The following is a 12,892-nucleotide window of genomic DNA, read 5'->3' as shown; positions in this document are numbered from 1 at the left end:
TCGTACCAATATAATAGTGCAGTCATATTAAATTATTACAAGTACTCACTTACTTACGTTCGTTCGTTCGTTTGTCGTAAATAAGCCAGGCGAAGTAAAGGCAAAAATATAAAGCAAAGCACAACACAAAACAAACGACCATCAAAAGCCTGTGTGTTCTTGTTGTTGTTGTTGCTGCTTTTTTTTTGTTATTATTTGTACATTAAATTTATTTTTATTGTAAAGGCCTTTTATGTGAACAATTTTATACATGTTTCGTTCGTTTGAAGCGCATTTCGATTTTGTAAAAGAATTTTATTTGGTGACTTTTTGTGTCTCTTACTAATTTTTTAGTAGTTTAATTTTAATTTTTTAAATTTTTTTTTTAAATTTAATATTTCATTAAATTCAATTTTAATTCTTTTTTTTTATTCTAACGTTAAATTATTTTTTTTTTATTTTCACAGGCTTTGGACCAACTTTAAATATACCATAATTTTAAATTAAGTGAATTTTTTATTTATTTATTTTTTTTTTAATTTGATTTAAATAAAATTTATAATAAAAAATATATAATTTAATAATAATTAAAATATTTAATTTTTTAAAATTTTATTTAAATAAATTTTAATAATTTTAATGATTTTAATAATTTTAAATAAAATTTTAAAAAATTAATAATTATTTAAATTAATTCAAGTTTTAATTTTTTTTGTTATAAATTTTAATATAATTTTCATTTTTTTTTTAAATTTATTTTTATTTAATTTTAATATTTTTAGTTGAAAAATAATTTAAATTTTAAAATCAAATTTTTAATTAAATTAAATTAAATAATTAAATAACAAAAAAATTAAAAAAAACTGATTAAATTAAATAAAATATTAAAATAATTTAGTTAAAGATTTAAAATTAATTTTTTTATTAAATTAAATTAAAAAATTAAATAACAAAAAAAAATTTAAAAAACTACTTAAAACAAATAAAATAATAAATTAATTTTTTTAATTTAATTACAATTGAATTTTTAAATTATTTTAATTATTTAAATTATTTAATTTAATTTAATTTAATTTAATTTAATTTTTATTTTTTTTTTAATTTATTTATTTTTTTTTTTTTGCATTTTTACAGATTTTGAAACAACTTCAAAGGAACCATCTAAGGAGCGTCTTGAAAAGTAAATCTGGGAGTTTTTTTTTGGAATAAATCCAAACTAAGCATAAAATCTATTCCAATTAATCCAAACCAAGCATATTAAACAAATCAACTCAAAATCGTAAAAAAATTGAATAAATTTCATCAAAAATGCGCTTTTATAAAATTTCCCGCACAAAAAGTTAAAAAAATTTTTTTGTGTGTTTTTATCCTTGTGCGCGCACTCATTTTTGTCCAACAACGAACGAAGTCGTCGTCGACGATGTACTACCACAATATCATCGTATAAACGGCAGCATTTTTGTAAATAAATTTATTCAATTTTTTTCTGCTCCTCTCTCATTGTGTTCGGTCTCTCGTGCGCTGGCAAAAATTGCATCCGAACAACAAATCGACGTCCTGTGGATCCCAACGCTAATTCAATTACTTTTTGTTCTGTTCTCTGTTTATTGCTTACCCTTTTATACTTTCCACTCAGGAATATTTTACAACTTTATAAAATGCACCTCGCCACACACTGCCGCTGATATATCGACGAACGAACGAGAGACGACGACGAATGAATAAAAACGGAATTGAATAGCGTAACATAGTCTCTTTTGAAATTGTATTTTATATTTTACTGCCTTTTCGTTCGCAACGCAAGGCACTTCACGACTTCGGAGTATCTGTTACGCATTAAAGAGCCGAAGAGTCGAAGGAACGAAGCAAAGAAGACGAAATATACAGGAAAAATTAATTCACGACACATAAATAAATAAAAATAAAAGGAGACAAGAGCCAAAAGCGAATAAAATGAAATGATAATCTTTCATAATAATTGTTTGAGGAAAAAGGGAGCATTTTATTACGTGTCGTACAAAAACAACAATACAAAAGATTTTTTTTTCATTTTTTTTGTTTGGTAGAGAAATTTAGTTATAAAAGGCCAAACACACAAAAAAATGCGAAAGCACGTAATTTTTCTAAATAAAACGTGTGTGTGACAGAAAGACTCTCTTTTGCTCGCTCTTTTGTAGAGTCACTCGTACAAACACTTTTTTTTCGTCGAAATGGGATTATGAGTTTGCGGTTTATTTGTATATGTTGTTTATTGTTTCTAGTTTTTTGAGCGTACATTTAAATGACGACGAAAGTGTTTAAATGACACATTTATGAGCATTTAATGGAGATACTTTGATGTTTAATGCAAGGAAAAGAAGATTTTGTGAAGAGTAAAATTTGAAAAGGAAAAAAGTTTTCGAAAAAAGGGGGAAGTCAAGGGTTGTTTGAGAGGAACGTTAAAGAGTTGAAAAGGATCAGAATTCTTCAGGTAACGGACTGAATAGGAGAAGATTAGTAAAAAATAAAAACGAAAGGGAGCAACGGAAATCTTCAATTTGTTGAAGGAATGATTTATGATTCATGGTTCATTGAACAACAAATTGATGTTAAGTGTTCGGTTTTTTGAGTTTTGGAGATAAGTTTATATCAAAAAAATTTTAATTAGTTTGAAATTTGAATGGGTTTTAAAGATTTTTTGATATTTTTCATACAAAAAATAATTTTTGATTAAAATTTTAGATAAAAATTGAAAAATTTTTAATTTTTAACGAACAAAATTTATTTTATTTATTTATTTTAATTATTTTACTTTTTTTTATTAAAAAATTATTTAAAAAAATATTAATTATTAATTAAATAAAAAATTTAGTTAAAATTTGAAGAAAAAATTATTTAAAAAAAATTAATGATAAATTTTTTGTATTTAAAAATTTTTTTTAATTAAAAATATGAAATTTAAATTAATAAAAAAAAATATTTTATAATTTACTATATTTTAATATTTTTTTAAAATTAAATATTTAATTTTTTTTAACTAAATATTTTTTTATATTTTTTGACATTTTATTGAAGAAATTAATTTTTAGAAATTATTGAAATTGGTCTGAAGTTTCATTTTTTTTTAAAAAATATTTTGAATTTTTTTTTTATTGAAAAATTATTTTTAAAAAAAATTAATAATTTACTTTAAAAATAATTTTTTAAAAAATAATTATTTTAATTATTTAAAAAATAATAATTCGAGTAAAATTCACGCTAAAAATTAAAGAAATAATTATTATTACCAAATAAAAAAAATTATTAGATTCCGATTTCAAAAAAAAAATGTTTTTCTTATAAAAATAAGAATTTTAATTTTTTTAAAAATTTAATTTAACTATTTTATAAATTTTGATTGAATATTTTATTTTTTTCAGTTTATTTTTTTACCGCATTTCGAAGAAAAAATGCGGTATTAAACTCGACTATTTTGTGTGTTTCTTATTATTTTTCCTTAAATTAAATTTTAATTTTTTTAAAATTATTTTTTTTGATATTGAAATGATTTAATTTTTTTTAAATTTCGAAAATGTGAAATGAATTTTTTTTTCATGAAGTTTAATTGAAGAAAATTATTTAAAAAATTACGATAAAAATGAAAAATATTACGATAAAAAAAAGTTTATTATTTTTTTAAATTCTATACAATTAATTTAATTAAAAAATTAAATAATGAAAATAAATTGAATTTATTTTTTTAATTTTTAAAAAAGTTCCTTCAACTGAATAAATAAAAATTTTAAAAATTTTAATAATTTTTTTATAGAAATTAAAATTGAAAAAATTATTTTTTCAAACTAATAAAAAACATTTAAACTTGAATCCAAAAATATTTTAAACAAAAAATTAAAGATTTCCTGCCATTAAAAATGAAAAACGTCCAATCTAATAGACTTAAACATCGAAAAGAGCGAGTAAAACATCAAAAATAACGAACGACTGTCTATCGTCCCAATCCATATAATTTTATTGAAAGATAAAAATCTAATCAAAGATATTTCCTGGAAAACATTTTTCCGCCCGCCCACACAATTCCGCTTAAAACAAAATTTAATTTCATAACTCATTGGAAAAATGTCAAAAGCAGCATTCGCTCGAAAAATGTTCAAAGGAGAAAATATTTATTCTACCCGAGCAGCTTTTCACGAGAAAAAAAAATTAAAAATTTTACACGAAAAATGCAGCAAATCCGCTGTTTGTTAGTATTTATGCTAAAAGCGAGAACGAGTGAGATTTTTCATTACTGCTACTACTAAGCTTTATGAAAAGCTTGACAAAATTTTGCACATTTTCACTCGAAAGAACGCCGCCCGACAAAATGCACCAACACACACACACAGAGAGAATTCCGGTAAAATAAGCGGTAATAGAATGTGGGCACAAAATATTCAACATTGGTGTATGTCTCGGGGAACATCATCAACAGAGCAGCAGCTAAAACAACTCATCGTGTTGCGTCTATGGAAAAGTACACACAAAAATCAATAATTTAAATGATGTTAAATATTACTGACAAAAAAAAACATTTACCGTGTCGCTTTGTGACTTTTTTCATGGTTTTCACTCATTGACGCGCGTGAAAAAAATGAAAGAATTTTTGGTCTCAATTTCATCAGATGCGATGACACACATGAAAAATGGTGAACGAGCTAAAAGACGGTAAAAAATAAAAAAAAAGTTTTCTCTCTTCAGTCAGAAAGACATGAAAAGAATTTTTATTCGTCGTTGTCGTCGTCGTCGCAACAACTCAACTCAACTCATGGAGGGAAAAAATGTACATCGGAAAAACAGAATATTAACAATGGGGGTACGAGAGCACTTTGTAAGTATCTGTACAGCGCCATTGGTTGTGTGTGAGAAAATAGACATTCAACACGACACGACAGATTTCGTTTTATTCATCTCTTGTTTTCCTCCGGTTTTTATTTTATTTCATTCTTAAATGTTATTCATGTTTTCTTTCTTATATTTCTTTTTATCTTTTTTTATTTTATGTGTGTGTGCATGCCGTTTTTATGTCTTCTCTCGTTCGTTTATCCACTTGCTGGATTTTTAATATAGATATTTTTTCGTTGTTGTTGTTGTTGTGTGGCAAATCGCTCCAATTGAACATTGAACATCAAATGACAGAAAAAAAAGAGAGAAAAATTCGTCAAAAAATCAGAGTGCATTGCAACGAAAAATGATGATTTCCTTTATATGACTTTTTTTTTCTTCTCTAAAAGAAGATTTTATCTCTGTAAATGTGTTGGCAGCTGCTGATTTTAACGCACAGCAAAACGACTGAGATTTAAAGGCGATAAAAGGAGTGTTGAAGATGCTCGTGTTACATAATATTTATGTACATGAGAAAAAAGATGGAGAAGGATCAACTTATATGCAGAAGTAGGTAAGTTTTTTTTAAAAAAGATTTTAAAGTTAAATTTTAGGAATTAGTTTTTTCAATTAATTCAAACCAAGCAGTTAAATTTATGAAATTTTCGATTCTAAAGAGATTTTTGAAGAGCTAAATAAAAAAACTGAAGAGCTGAATTCAAAAATTTTAGAGCTAAGATCAAAAACTAAAGAGATAAATTCAAAAACTGAGGAGCTAAGTTCAAAAATAAAGAGCTAAATTCAAAAACTGAAGAGCTGGATTCAAAAACTGAAGAGCTAAATTCAAAAACTGAAGAGCTGAATTCAAAAACTGAAGAGCTGAATTCAAAAACTGAAGAGCTGAATTCAAAAACTGAAGAGCTAAATTCAAAAACTGAAGAGATAAATTCAAAAACTGAAGAGCTAACTTCAAAAACTGAAGAGCTAAATTCAAAAACTGAAGAGCTAAATTCAAAAACTGAAGAGCTAAATTCAAAAACTGAAGAGCTAAATTCAAAAACTGAAGAGCTAAATTCAAAAACTGAAGAGCTAACTTCAAAAACTGAAGACCTAAATTCAAAATCTGAAGAGATAACTTCAAAATCTGAAGAGCTAAATTCAAAAACTGAAGAGCTGAATTCAAAAATTGAAGATCTAAGTTAAAAAAAAAAATCTGAAGAGCTAACTTCAAAAACTGAAGAGCTGAATTCAAAAAGCTGAAGAGCTAAATTCAAAAACTGAAGAGCTAAATTCAAAAACTGAAGAGCTGAATTCAAAAACTGAAGAGCTAAACTCAAAAACTGAAGACCTAAATTCAAAATCTGAAGAGATAACTTCAAAACCTGAAGAGCTAACTTCAAAAACTGAAGACCTAAATTCAAAATCTGAAGAGATAACTTCAAAATCTGAAGAGCTAAATTCAAAAACTGAAGATCTAAGTTCAAATACCTAAGACCTGAACTCATTTACGTAACAAATTCCTTTAGCTTTCGTCTTCTTTTCAAATAATTTCATTAGCATTGATATCAAATTTATATCGCAAATTTGTCGAAAAACCAAAAAGATGCAGTTTTAATGCAAAAAGAGCAGCAAAGTAAATTCAAACAAACCTCAACTTGTTTCTGATTAAAAATGAGTGCAAACTACAGCTCGTTTGCTGAAAAAAGCCACAGTTAAAGCACTTGCCACATGCAATACGATTTTTATTAGAAAACTTTTCATAAAGCATAAAAGGATATTTTCTTCTTTTGCACTCCGGTACGTGCCTACGATACGAGAAAAATATTTTTCATCCTGTGTTATTTTTTTCCGTCTCTTCGTTTTCTCTCACTCTTCCTTCGTCTGTCTATAGTTTTTTTTTATTTTTTGTCATGGCTTCGCTTACGTTTGCAGGGCGCTTTTCTGCACCGAACCAGCTTGCGTTCGTTCGCATATCCATAAAAATAAAACGAAATGGTGAAATTAAAGAAAAGTTTTATGAGATACGATTTGATTAAAGTTTATTTTCTGCTTTTCTTTCAAGCAATTTCAAGCTTTTCGAATTTTTGTCACATCACGATCAGAAATTGGTCAATTTTTCCCATACTATGCAACTCGTGCCTCCGCTTAATGGTATCGTTAAAATCAATAATCTGAAACCACTTTAATGTCCCCTCAACACAACAATATCGCCATCATCATAACATTATAATATTAAAAATAAAATCTTCATCAAACGGCGGCACAAAAAAAAAACAATTTAATTCTACAATAACAAGCCCGAGTCCTCGTATATAGCTAAATAGTCGTCAAAACGGCAAATAATGCCAATAACAGAAAATAAACGAACGATAAAAGATTGTCCTGTGATTAAAAACAGATGAACTGAATAAAATAATACTGAATCTCTCTCTCTTTCTCTTATTTTTATACAATTTTTTTTTCATGCTAGAGGTACAAACAGCAAACACAGGTAACAAAAAAAGTGCATTGAAAAATCTATTTCATTCACAGAGTGGATTGGAGAGAGGACGATAGATAGATAGACGACAAAAACATACGAAAAAAAAAATCTCTTTTGTTATTATTCATTTGAATCCTCTAGTTGAGCGATAGGTAGAGATATGTATAGAGTCGAGGCGCAACGAACAGTCTCTTTTGTGTAAAATATAACAATTTTCGCCCTCGTTCGTTTTATTTTTTCACCGCATTTCAAAGAAAAATTGCAATTTTATACTTAAAATTAAGTCTGTGAGGTCACGTGGTTAAAAAATTCAATATGTGCAATGGGATTGAGGTTTAGAATTTGCTTTGGCTTTAAAATTTTAAAATTTGGTTCAGAATAAATATTCAATTTATGCTCAAGAACAAAAAAGCAAAAAGATTTTGAGGTTATGTCATTTGAATAATTTAAAAGTCACGTGGTTTGAAATTTGAAAATGATTTTTTTCATTAATTTTTCAGCTTTTAATATTAAATTTTAAATGTTTAAGAGATAAAAATGCTTTAAATTAGTGCTAAAATGTCAGTAAAAAATTAAAAAAAAAAAAAAATTTGAAATTTTAATAATTTTACGTTATTTGAATAAAATGAAGTCACGTGGTTTAAATTTTAAAAATGTTATTTAGGATAAAATTTCATAAATTAAAAAATAGAAAAATTTTAAATGCTTATTAAGAAGCAAATTTAAAGCTGTAATTTGTGCAAGAACTCAAAATAATCATCAAGTCAGTTCATTTAGATACAAAAAATGGTCACGTGGTTTAAAATACGCTTCATAATTACTTTTTTGACAACTTTTATTCTTTTTTTTCATTTCATCTCATCTCCTGAACAGAATCCTGATGTTATTACACTTTTTTTTATGGATGTTCGGATGGATGTTGAATATCCACATCTATCTCTATATCCATCTATCAAGGATACTACAGAGACAGTTACTTTTTTTGTTACTGTCGCTGCGAAAGAAGTCAAGTCAAAAAATATAAATTGGACTTGATTTTTTCACATTTTTCATTTTATTTTATATTTTTTTTCGGATTATTGTAATCGTGATGTTTGGGTAGTAAGCACTTTTGAGTGTATTATTTGATGAGATTGCTCGGAAATACTAAAGATTAATTCGTTTTTTGTTTCGTTTTCATGCGAATTTGATAGACTTTTCAATTGAAGGATAGCGAGATGACGTTGACAAGAGAGACGTGAATAAAAAAAAAGTCATTGAGCGAAAAAAAAAATAAATAAACCACAAAAGAGGTTTAAAATTTGTTTGTACTTGTGCTTTGAGACTCTCGAGGGAAATGTCTGAAACGCTTTAACGGAGTGAATTTTTCTCTCTGAAAGAAATTAAATTTTTAGTTAAAAGTACGAGGATGAGAAATTAATTTTGTGATGACTCAAAGGAGTATTTTTACATGAATTTATAACAGCTTAAAAAAAAATCCATAAACAACTAATTGTTAAGCTTAAACTTCTTAAATCTTTAAAGTATTGATGAACATCTGCATCCTTTTTTTTCACAAAAGATTTTTTTCTTTGTATCTTGTTTGAAGAAATACCGAAGAAAGGAGAATATTTTGGTACAAATTTAAAATGCAAGCTTATTATTATTAATTATGACGATATTTGTCGGTTTGTGTGGGCAAAGGCCTCAATTGTTTCCGTGACGATAACAAATGACGTGTTGATGTGAACGACTAATCAACAAAGGTCAGGAATCGTTTGAAAGGAAATTTATAAATAATTTTTTTTATTGATTTTGGGGATTTTTTTTTAGTAAAAAATTAAATTTTTGAAAAATTTTTAAAGACTATTGTTGAAAATTTTTTAATTTTTTTTTTAAGTTTTTTTTTAAATTAAAAATTAATAAAAAAAAATTATTATAATAATTAAAAATTTTCTATTTTATCAAAAATAACTAATTTTTATTTATTATTAATTTTATTTTTATTTATTTATTTTTTTTTTGTTAAAAAAGCACAAATTTTTTCAATTTTAATTTTAATTTTTAAATTAAGAAAATGTGTTTTTAAATTTATTCAGTAGTTTAATGATGAAAAATATTTTTTAAAAAATTATTTTAAACACTTAATTAAATAATTTGTTGATTTTTGCTTAATTAAATTAAAATTATCATGAAATATCAATAAAAAATATTTAAAATAAAAATTTTTCGGTAAAAAAATGGAAAAAAAGGGAAAAAAATAAATTTTTCAGATCAAATATAATTTTTTATAAATATGACTAATTTTAATGAATATTTTATTCAAAAAAATTAAACAAAAAAAATATTTATTTCGAGGAAAAAATGTACAAAAAATTTCTTTTTTAAACATTTTTAAAGAAAATATTTTTTTTTGAGACCAAAAATTGTATATTTTGGTTAAAATTTAAAGTTTTCAACGTCAAAAAAATTTAAAATCCTCAAAAATTTTTAAAAATGAAAATCCTTTTTCAAAAAAAAAGAATTTTTTAAATGAATTTTTTTTTTTTTAATTCCTATAAATTTTTTATTTAATTTTTTGAACTAATGAACCTTTAAAGAACCAATTTTGACTTAAAATTCCCTTTTTACAAAATTTAACAAAATTTCCAAAAATTTTCTAATCCATCGAAACTTTTTCCTGTCCACAGATTCGCCAACAACCTTTTTCTCCGATTGTCAAATGCTTCTGGCGAGCGAACCACAAAATTGATGTCATTAATGTCGATTGCATTTTCTCACACAACATCGTCAACCCATCACATCACCTCTCGCGCGCTGGTCGCAACAATATAACGGAGAAATAAACATAAAAAAAATACAGAAAAAAAAGTATAAAACAAAACTTCATCATCATCAAGTGAGAATCGGCGAGCGGGAATCACTCACGATCGAACGACAACAACGACGTCGACGACTTCGACGACAGAAGCAGCAACAGGAGGAGGTGTAGAGACCGAGAGTAGTAATAATAAAGCAAACTTATAAAATAAAGTATACGAACAATGGATAGATGGATGGATGAAGAGATGAAATGGGGTGTAGATTTTTTTTTTATTATAACAACTTCATGATTATTATGATGGTTTTGATCACCAACGAACGTCATTTGGGCACGTATAGCCGGAGAAAGAGAGGAAACTGAAGGGAAATGGACGGGTCGAGCTCGTAAAACTTTTTATTTTGGTTATTTATGCAAAAATGTTTGGGAAAAGTGATGGAAGATGGGTACTTACAATATTTTATGAATAGCCGAAAAAATTAATTAATCCAATAATTTATTGATGATGATGATGAATTTTATCGTTTTTCGTTCTTTTCTCGAATTTCTTGAATTTCTCGGTTCACTTGAGATTTTTTTTTTGTGTTTTTTTGGCTTTCGAATCGTTTTTTATGGGTTTCTCTTGATTTTTGCTTGTTTATGCACTAAATAAATACAGCACGGAGCACAGCGAGAAGATGAAGGGGCTTAAATGCCCTCTTGCATCGCTACGGGTTTAAAATTCTACACTCGTATGACGTTCGTACATCGTGTGTCGCAGTACGAGACGGAGTTTTACACAAAATTCGCTGCTTTTTGGCTTTTCTTTCGGATCTTGGGGCACATCCGCAAGTGCCTTGCACTTTTTTCTCACTTATTTTCCGCACTTTGGGACAATTAGCTGGCAAATTCCACGGAAATTTTGTTTTTCTTGCACTGCCATTCACGTACGCGAGCACAAAGTATTCATAAATCGGCAAAATTATCTTCACAATATACACAAGCAACTATTATTTCAAACAAAAAAAAAAAGTAAATGTATGAATGGCCTCTCTTTACACTCGCTTCTGTGTGTTGTTGCTTGCGATGTACACTGAATATGCACTGATGTCGTGTGTTTGTGTATGAGTCGTGTACACACAAAAAAAAAAGATATATAAAAGTAATATAAATTTCAATTCTAAAATATAATTCCACTAAAATTTTTCACGGGGTTTTCTCCTTGAAATATCCACAATTTTGGCGAATTATCACGCGTTGGCGGTTTCTTGCACACTTAATTGCCCGATTTTCACAAATTTATTCGAGTTTCTGATAGTTATCTTTGGAGTTTTTTCAATTTAAAAACATGAATTAATTGATACCACATAGTCCAAAAGTGACGCGTTAAAAGCTGTTCTTCACAAAATGGCTTACACTCAATACCAGCGCACGAGCATACCGAACGACTCTCGCAAACATACGTACGCAACCAGATGGTGCAGCGGAAATATCGGGAGCAAAAATTTTTATTTGTATGATTTTTTTTTAAGAAATTTTTAATATTTTTTTTAACAAATTTATAATTTTTAATTTTTTTTATAATTTCTATTAAATTTTAATTTATATAAAAATTAAAAATTTAATTTAAATAATATATTAAAAAAATATTTTTGTTTTGTTTTTATGAATTTTTTTAAAGAAGTTTTTAATTTTTTTATTAATTTTATTTTTTTAAAAATTTATTTATTTTTTAAAAAAAAATTTTTTAAAATTTATTTAAAAAAAAATTAAATCAATTAAAAAAAAAATTAATTTTTTTTTTGTTAATTTTTTAAATTAATTTTTTCTTTGAAATTTTTGAATAAAATTATTATTTAATTTTTTTATTTTTTAAAATTAAATTTTATTAAAAAGTTTAAAAAATATTGAAATAAAATTTTGTAATTTGTAAGATAAAAAAAAATAATTTAAATAATTTTATTTTTTTAATTTTTCTCAATTGTTTTTTAATTTTAGTTCGAGGTTTAATTCTTTAATTATAAATTCTTTTTATTATTTTTAATTAAAAAATTAATTTAAACTAAAATTTTAATTTTATTTTTAATTAAAAATAATTATTTTTTAAATTTTATTATTAAAATTCATTAAATTTTTGTATTTTTAATAAGTTAATTTTTATTGTTTTAAATTTTTTCTTAAAATTTAAAGCTTTAGTACGTTCAAAATTTTAAATTGATATTCAACGAACATTTATTTTATTTTATTTTTTGGGTTCAAATTTTAATTAATTTTAAAATAATTTTAAATAATATTTTAGTTTCTATAGTAAAAATTTCGAAATTTTAAATTAATTTTAAATTTTTTTAAATAAAATTAATTTAAAAAATTCTTCAATTCTGTCAAAAAATATAATTTTTGTTAAAGAAAAAATTTCAAATAAAACTCAGGTCACCGCATTTCACACACACGACGTCGATCAGAAGGGAAAATCACACAAACTTGTCTCAGTATTGGTGAGAATTGTGCACTAACACATCGGCAACACACGTTTCGTGAGCTTGTGTGCGTGCAACTCGGCGTTCGTTCGGCACCTCGTCGACATAGGGTTGTTGGGTTCGAGAGTCGGATTTTTGCAGGAACATATGAGCCGTACACGAGAGCGGCGCATAGGGTGAGCAATTTCGTGTCAAATCTCCCGTGCACGGACAATTCGGCGAAACAACTGTTTATCCTACGAAAAATACTCATTTTTTGTGCTGTTGTACGGCGGATTGGGTGATTGAGATAAATGCTTGACAAAATATTGAAGAAGAATGTTAAAAGGATTTCGTTTA

At 25.7% G+C, this 12,892-nt stretch overlaps 1 protein-coding gene across 5 annotated transcripts in view; it reads right to left on the bottom strand.

The window, feature by feature from the left end:
• Nucleotides 1-12,892, bottom strand: part of LOC134828390 (uncharacterized) — a 37,836-nt gene that overhangs the window by 15,406 nt on the left and 9,538 nt on the right. The window contains exon 1 of one of the 5 annotated variants that reach the window (XM_063841360.1): nucleotides 10,552-11,511. The exons of the other annotated variants lie outside the window; for them this stretch is intronic. The gene's annotated coding sequence lies outside the window, so the exon portion shown is untranslated. Of the gene's footprint in view, nucleotides 1-10,551; nucleotides 11,512-12,892 lie in introns of those variants that run through there. 5 annotated transcript variants of the gene reach the window in all.

This window comes from Culicoides brevitarsis, chromosome 2, assembly GCF_036172545.1.
Source record: "Culicoides brevitarsis isolate CSIRO-B50_1 chromosome 2, AGI_CSIRO_Cbre_v1, whole genome shotgun sequence".
Classification (NCBI taxonomy): Eukaryota; Metazoa; Arthropoda; class Insecta; order Diptera; family Ceratopogonidae; genus Culicoides; species Culicoides brevitarsis.
This window is presented reverse-complemented; position numbering and strand designations above follow the sequence as displayed.